At 34.9% G+C, this 8,885-nt stretch overlaps 1 pseudogene across 1 annotated transcript; it reads left to right on the forward strand.

Annotated features, from left to right (window-relative positions):
- Window positions 1-7,022: 7,022 nt before the first annotated feature.
- Window positions 7,023-8,519, forward strand: LOC103321939 (stemmadenine O-acetyltransferase pseudogene; annotated as a pseudogene). The gene has a single exon (XR_016124404.1). The product of XR_016124404.1 is annotated as a stemmadenine O-acetyltransferase pseudogene (transcript).
- The last annotated feature ends 366 nt before the right edge of the window (window positions 8,520-8,885 follow it).

Below are 8,885 nucleotides of genomic sequence, written 5' to 3' on the forward strand. Positions count from 1 at the left end.
TTACAAAATAACGAACTAGTTGCAGGTCAAGAACAGAGGAAAGAACTACGTGTGGCTTGATCCTCGAAATGCGTAGGCAGCCTACGATTGTCAGCGCAGCCACGAGTTAGGCCCGAGTTTGTGCTATCGTTTTGGGCATTTTGGTCATTATGACCCATAGTTACTAGGTGTCGTTTTAATGGTTTCACCAATTCCAAAGTGGAAATTGGGTCAGGTCATTTCAAAAGAGATTTAATTAATCGCTTAAGCAAAGCTGTTATCTTCTCCAAATTTGATATGAAGTCACTGAGTCTGACAGATACAAAACTGCTTTTGTTACTCCCTTCGGTCATTACGAATGAAATGTTATGCCTTTTGGTCTTAAGAACACGCCTAGTGAGTTTCAAAATATAATGAATGAGATTTTTAATCCTTATAGTCATTTCTCTATTGTTTATATTGATGATGTTCTTATTTTCTCCCAATCTATAGAACAACATTGGAAGCACCTGCGTAAATTTTTCCAAATAGTCAAGTCAAATGGATTAGTTGTATTTGCCCCTAAGATTAAGCTATTCCAAACCAATATTAGATTCCTTGGCTTTAATATTAATCAGTCGCAGATCCGTCTAATCGATAGAGTTATCCAATTTGCAGATAAGTTCCGTGATCAAATAATTGACAAAAATCAGTTGCAGAGATTTTTAGGTTCTCTTAATTATGTTTCTGACTTCTATCAAAATCTGAGAAAATTGTGTAAGCCTTTGTTTGATAGACTACAGAGTAATCCTCCTCCTTGGTCATCCATTCATACTGAGATAGTCAAACAAATCAAGAGTCATGTTAAGACGCTTCCTTGTCTTGGCATTCCTACAACAGATTCCTTTAAAATAGTTGAAACAGATGCTTCTGAGATAGGATATGGTGGGATTCTTAAGCAAAAAACTACTTCTACTCCTTCTGAGCAAATTGTTCGCTTCTATTCCGGTTTTTGGACCCAGTCGCAATCTAATTATAGTACTATAAAAAAGGAAATACTAGCTATTGTACTATGCATTACTAAATTCCAAGATGATTTATTAAACCAAAATTTTTAGTCAGAGTTGATTGTAAATCTGCTAAGCATATATTAGAAAAAGATGTTCAAAATATTGCATCAAAGCAAATTTTTGCACGTTGGCAAGCTATTTTAAGCATTTTTTATTTTGAAATTGAATATCTGAGAGGAAGTGAGAATTCTGTTCCTAATTTTCTTACTAGAGAATTTTTGCAGGATAAGCAATGGCCAGCAGAAAAGATAAACAAAAAGAGAATCAAAACCAACCTTCCCATTTGCCCGGAATCCTCCCTGCATCAATGAGTCAAAAGACAGTCAAAACTGAGTCTAGTTGCTCTTCTCTCCCTAAGTCTGAGTCACCCTCTTCAATTGTTCCTTATACTGGTTTTTCTCCAATCCCAGTTGTTAATCGCTATAGTCCCTTAGGTACCACAGTTGGTCAATTTCGCCCAAATTATCAGTCTGCTTTAGTTTCCAGTTATGATCCCTTTCAGCTTTCTTCAACTGCTACTCCCATCTCTTCCTACAATATTACCCAATTTAGTAGAAATCCTGCGAATAAGTCATTCGTTCCAAATAGGAGATGTGAAAAAGAGGGACTTTATTAGAGAGTACCGTCGGGGGACACCAAAGACTTCGCCAGTTCCTGCTAACCTGCTAAAAGGGTTCCAACCTAAGTCTTCTCCTTATGTTCCCAAAAGTAAGTCATGGTTGCCCTTTAAGATGGTCTGATTATCCTCATAGTCAAGACCCCAATGATGACTACCCAGCTTATGACATGAATTCAGACTAAAAGCAAATCCTTCATTATGAGATTCCCCTGAGTTAAAGCAAAAGGTGGCCAGTAAAAGCATGAGCAGAAGACAAAATTGAAAGTTGAATTGATAAAAGTAGATTCCCTGAGTTAAAGCAGTCTCTCTTCCCGTGTTAAAAAATCCAATTCTAGTTGAGTTACCTTACCCTAGTTATGTAATCATAGTTGAGTTTGCTTTTCTCTTATTTAAGACGGCTTCAGCCTCAGTTGTATTCAGGATGTAAAAGAGCGAAATTTTAGTTTCTCATTTTAAATGTTCTCTCAGAAACAATGATATGAAGAACAACAATAGGAACTCGAGAGCTAGCTTTCAATCTTTGTAAGCCAACATTCTCATAAGCCTATTTTCAAGTTATCAATATATTTTGAGTATTTTAAATTCATATCATTATATATATATATATATATATATTGAATTGAGTTTCAATTGAGGGATTCCTTAAATAAGTTTATTTGAGGGATACCTTTGTAGAGCCCACCATACATTGTATTTCATTAATCCAAATTGTCTATTTTGTAGATATTCATTTGAAGATCACATCTCTGTAAGAAAACACTTAAATCCAATATCATTTGACCACTTAATTAAATTATTGAAATGTTAGTACTTTCTCGAGGCACCGTGTTTATTAATTTTGTAGGACACAATTAGATGTCTAAACGGTTTCTAATTTGTTTAATTTTTTGAAAGGATGATTTATAAATGAAGACCTAAAAAATAGATGGTTTGGATCATTGTAAAACAAATATCGGAACGTTATTATTGTATAGCACCATGTATTTTCTACTATATCCTTCCCTGGTTTCCTCTTTATTTACGATGACATTTGCAAAAATAACTATATATATATGCACAAACTCTCTCTCACACACTGACGCACAAACTCTCTCTCACACACACAAAAGAGTAAGACTGGTAGATTACATTAGTAATTAACTATGCGATGAAGCCTTTGACAAAATATTCTAAAGACCAATACTTTAACTTTGTGTCAGTAGATACATTAAATCTATAACGCTTCAACAAGTATATATATTATGCAATCCTGGTAAAGGCAAAGACTTGACTGCTAAGTTTAAACTTTTTTGGTATATTTTCTACTATATCTTTCCGTGCTTTTCGCATGTAGGTATTGCTTGTTTGGATTTGAACTTTGGAGTTAGGTTGCCGTTGCTTTCGTTACTACTGTCCTACCACTTATGCTTTGGTACTCATCTGGTTTTAATGCATTAATCCAGTTCTATCATCTAGATTTACATTTAGAAGTGGTGTATTTCTCTACTTTTATAATTTATTATGATCTTTTGTATGGTTTGGATGTGTCGAAATGCACAAATTCTAAATGTAGAGCTCAAAATCCCTCATCACAATAACAAAATCATAGATTATGTTAATAAGTTATATATAAATAAATTTCTCTCATCTAGGTGGTTAGGTCTTTATAAGTACAGTAGTATTTGATATAAAGCTTTTACTTTTATATTTTTAATTAATATACGGAAAATGTAGATTTAAATTTGAAATATCTTCCAACAACAGATAGAGAAATACCACTAGTCTAAGAGCAAGAAGAAAAATTAATGCTACTAATCTTATAGCTATATAGTCGATTTAGTACCGTGTTAGATATTTAATTATTGTTCATGACATAAGAAAGATACTGCTTCACGCAAACCATAAATTGATCACATTTGCAAAGTGATGTTCATGACAGATTCCATATATATTATCTATCAGACCTGACTTTTTAGTAGTTGGTGATAAAACCATTAACCACTGAATTGAATGTGCTTTAATCAATCAGCCATAGCAGCCATAGCTAGCTAAATATCTTATCAATTTTTAAGTGCTTTAAAATAGATGGAAAATTTTCAACTGTGTTAATGTCAATTATGGGCCATGCATATCCATAATGGTTGATCCATGATTCGAAAGTCAGATGGACAAAACTCACATACTATATTTAACAGTACAAGTAGATTTCATTAATAAACATAAAAAGATACATGAGGAACGTAATAAGCCTTATCCTAAAATGCATCTCTATACATATAGTTGGTTTACTAGGTATCGTCCATGCAAGTTTGCGTTAATTTTATATCTAAGCTAACACAAACCCTAATTTAGGTCCATGCAAGTTTACTAGGTAGTTGGTGATAAAACCATTGACAACTAAATTGAATGCTGCCTTAATCAATCAGCTAGAAATATCTATCAATAACGCAAACCCTAATTTAAGTGCTTTAAAAGAGAGGAAATTTTTTCAAATGTGTTAACGTCAATTTAGGTGCATATATATATCCATGGAAGTTTTCAGAATGGATATGTGTCTAGACATTAATCCAAGCTTGAAAATTTACTAGGCATAGCTCTTAATTAATTAATGATTTATTTGAGTATATTTTCAATAAATGATCTCTGTCAATCGTATTCGTACGTCATACTAATTTATGTGTTTGCTCTCCTTTTATACGAGTTTTCCCAAATTTAACTAGCTAACATCAATTCGTACATCGTATAGCAAATCTTGTAACTGATGTAAGAAGGAAAAAAAAAAAGGACTATCGGTGTTAATAATAATTAATTAGTAATGTAGAGCATACTTAAATGCATATATACGTGCATAGGTGTGGTTCTTCCGAAGACCTTTGTCACCGCAAAGTTTGGTAAATTTTTTTAGAGAAATATAGATATAACTGATTAATTAGTTTTAACAGTAAAGTTGTTCACTAATTAATTGATGAATTTGGTAGAATGTAACGAAACATTAGCCTTGAAAAGTATGGGGAATAGTTAGGGTGAGGTTGAAGGTTGTTGAGTCTCACATTGGACCTCTTCAACTATTATCAATTGATTTTGAATTGAATGCTCGTATTCTAATTAACATGATATGACAAATGAAAATATGATTATGTCATCTTAAACCCATGTTGCCTAGCTAGTTCTTTAAAAAAAAAAAAATTACAAAACTCTATATCCCTAGGTTGTTAGTATGGGGAGACTATATACACTTTTTTTCCCCTCTATATACGCTTTTTCCCCCTCTATATTTGCCAGATGTAGGGGAAGGAATTATAGAGGGCCTACAAAAGAAAAGTAGCATGGATACATAGTGAAAGTATGGGAAGGAATGATGAGGAGCTTAGCGTAAGTTTTGTTAATGATTTTGAGAAGAGAAATTTGGAGTGTAAGCCTCAATTTACATCGTGAAAGTCTACAAAAGTGATTTCCGATGAGTTTCTGAAGAGTGGCCGGACAAAAAATCTACAAAAGTCATCACTAGTTCTGTGATAATTTCCAGCAAGAACGTAATCTCTACATGTTTTAACTTTTAATTAGGTTTGAAATGCAATCAAATTCTTGCCAAAAGCAAAAAAATAAAATTGATCAATGCGATGGGACCTGATTTTGGAATTAATTAGGTTCAATACCACTTGTTAAAACATGAATTATATGTTAAAGTTGAAATTTGATCTTCGCATTTGGAGGAAATCTTGGGCATAATAATTAGCCAAGAATTGTCAAATTAATCATTTTCAACTATGACTTGTGGAGGAAATCTTTTACTATAAGAAATACAAGAAAAGATTTCCTCTTATGTTCTCCTCAGAAAGGAAAAACAGGTCTCATATCTATATTTCAATACATATACATTTTTTTTTAAAAGGTCATTTCTTATGGAAAGGAGCGGTAATATATTAAACTCTTACACATACTACACGAATGCTATGACTCAAACTCAGGACCTTCCCTGAGGGTATAAATATTCTAAACCACTACACTAGTGAGTCATTTGCAATACATTTACACTCTTAATTGTCCAATTTATGTGAAAGGTCTCTCTTTCTCTCTCTTTGAGGATTTGAATGTATGATATTTTAAGAGTGCTGATTTTTTCACTTTTCTTTTGTCCACTTACACTACCTTTTATTTTGTAATACTTTTTACTATAACAAATAAGAAAGTGTAAGTAAACAAAATAAAAGTGAGAACATACAATTTCCAAAAAGTAAACTTCAACATATTTATGGAGAGAAGAACGCTGTTGCTGATAGTTTGGCTGCTTGGAGCCACGACAGTGACCTGGGTTGCTGGTTTATTGAGGAAATTATGGATTGGCTTAGGCCGCTGTTGATGTTTTACTAAGACCTGCATGATTAATATTGTTTAGTTGTTTGTTGTCTTTTTGCTGGGGTCTTAAAAACCATAGAAAAATCCCAGAAATCGAAAGAATAACGTCGCCGTATTGAGGTCCAGCGAGGAGAGTTTTGCATAAGATGATGGAGACTAGCAATTCAAGGAGAGGATATATAAGACATATATAAGTCGTACGTCCATATTGCATATATCGCGTTATTTATTAAGATAAGATGTAGGGCGACTTAATTGGTACCGTTGGAGCACTACAAGAGTGTTCAATTATAATCATATTGTTTACAAAAATTAAGTATGTATTAAGCTCATACAAATCTCTAACAAAAGAGAATCAGTGTGAACTTTGAAGCATATATAAGATGGCCAAATCCTAGTTCCGTACGACTACCCCCATCTTTTGTCTGCCAAAGCGGCTCAAAGGAACCAACTACAAACAAAAGTCTCGCCTAAGAGTATCTCCAACCGATGTGTCAAAAGTGCCACATAGACATTTAACGGCTAGAAATAACATCTCACATCACTCCAACCGATGTGTCAAAGCTGATGTGAAATGAAGGCGGGAGGTTGAGATGTTATTTTTGACATCCCAAAAGCAAGATGTCAAATGAATATTTTATTATTTTTAAAGATAGTTAGTTGTTACTTTCATTTATTATTTTCCTTTTTATATTTTTTTTCTTCTTTATCTTAAATGATTTGACTGTTACAATAATTATTTATTTGACATATCGGGTAGAGTGTAAAACTATGTAAATGTCAAATTGCCACATCAACCATCAAATTTAAATTTGATGTTTGATATTTGACATCTCCCTTGAAGATGCTCTAAACCATCATGCATGGAGTTAGAGACAGAGAGCTTAGCACTACTTTTGATTCGGCTTATATATGTTCTTTTCATTCTAGTGGCGAGAAAAGTGAACACGTACATCCATATTGCATGTATCGCGTTGTTTATTAAGATAAAATGTAGGCTGACTTAATTGGTACCATTGGAGGACTATAAATATCGCAATTCCAAGCCACATTTGCACAACACTTTCTTCAAACCATCCTTAATTCTCAATCTTGTTATAGGATGATGAGGATCCAAGTGATTGAGAGAGATTGCATTAAGCCTTCTTCATCAACCCCATCCCATCTCCGTAAACATGAACTTTCTTTTCTTGACCAAATCGCCACCCCAATTTTCATGCCTATGATCCTTTTCTACACCAACAATAATGGTCATCGAGGTAACGATGTCAAAATATATTCTGATCGAGTTAAGCAATCCTTATCGGAGATCTTGACACAATATTATCCGCTAGCCGGACGTATTATCGACGATGCCTACGTCGATTGCATTGACCAAGGTGCACATTACGTCCAAGCCCAAGTGAACTGCACGCTATCTGACGTGATATCCCAACCCGACCCAAACCAACACAACAAATTACTCCCGTATGACCTAGACAATGTTGGTGACTTGGTTCTTGCGGTCCAAGTCAACATATTTGACTGTGGTGGCATGGCAATTGGAATTTGCATTTCTCACAAAATTGTCGATGCCTTTTCATTCATCACGTTCCTAAACAGCTGGGCTTTAATATCTCGAGGAGATTGTGATATAAAAAACAATACAATTAGCCCCCCACTTTTTGATGTGGCCACCCTCTTCCCACCCAGAAGCATATCTGGGTACAAACCAAGCACTGGGATCACCAGAGAAAACATTGTGACCAAAAGGTTTGTTTTTAGTGCTTCTATGGTTGCTTCTCTTAGGTCGAAGTACACAGAAAATAATTCGAATGAGAGATACCCGACCCGCATTGAGGCCCTGTCATGTTTTATATGGGCAAGGTTTATAGCTTCCACCCAAGGAGATCCCAACCAGAAAAAAATTTACAAAGTGCTTCACGCCGTCAACTTACGGACCAGGATGGACCCACCACTTCCCGAGTATCATATTGGAAACGTGAGCCGGTTTGCGATTGCGACGCTGTCGTTTGATGGGAGCAAGGACACGTGTTATGGGCTGGTTGGCCAGATGAGAGATGCCTTGAAGACGATTGACAGTAATTACCTGAGTAAGATGAGAGATGGCGACACACACTTGAACTTTTTGAAGCAGGGAGCAGCAGAGTTTATGAAAGGTGAAGTGGTGTCGTTGAACTTTACTAGCTTGTGCAGGTTCCCGCTTTATGAAACGGACTTTGGGTGGGGAAAGCCCGTGTGGGTCGGGTCGGCTAGCCTCCCGTTTAAGAATCTGGTTGTCTTCATGGATACGGAGTCCGGTGGTGGGATTGAAGCATGGGTTAATTTGAAGGAGGAAGACATGGCCAAGTTCCAAGAGGATGAGCAGCTGCTGGCATGTACTTATCAAGCCCAAGATGCTAAAATTTAGTCCCTGGTAGAAATTGTTGGATGAGTGTGCTTGGATTTGTATTTTATGTTTTATTTATTATTTAGAACTTCTTGTTGTATAATACCATAAGCTTTGGATTGAATAAAGTTGTTCATGAAGGAAAAAATCTGATATGACACAATAAAATTAGAGATATTTAGTCATATACCCATTCTTAGCACTAGTAATGATATAGATAAATAATAAATCATTTAATTTTTATAAATAAACCCAAAAAATGACAGTTGACCTTATTAATTTAATTTTGGTTTTTTTTAATGCCCTATAAAATACAAATCAAGCATACCCTTGGCTTTATATTGTAAGACCCTTTAGAAAACACATTCTACTCTCAATATCTTGCGCGAGGAGGTTGTTGGGGAGGCAAAAGGGAGAAAATGAAGAAAGAAGGCACAAACAAGCTGAAGAAGAAAGGGAGGAGGAAAAAGATGGTGATCAAGTTGCCATAGGGTATGCTCCATCAATCAAGCCA

The sequence above is a fragment of the Prunus mume genome, linkage group LG2 (genome assembly GCF_029339155.1).
Source record: "Prunus mume cultivar Tortuosa linkage group LG2, ASM2933915v1, whole genome shotgun sequence".
NCBI classification, from domain to species: domain Eukaryota; kingdom Viridiplantae; phylum Streptophyta; class Magnoliopsida; order Rosales; family Rosaceae; genus Prunus; species Prunus mume.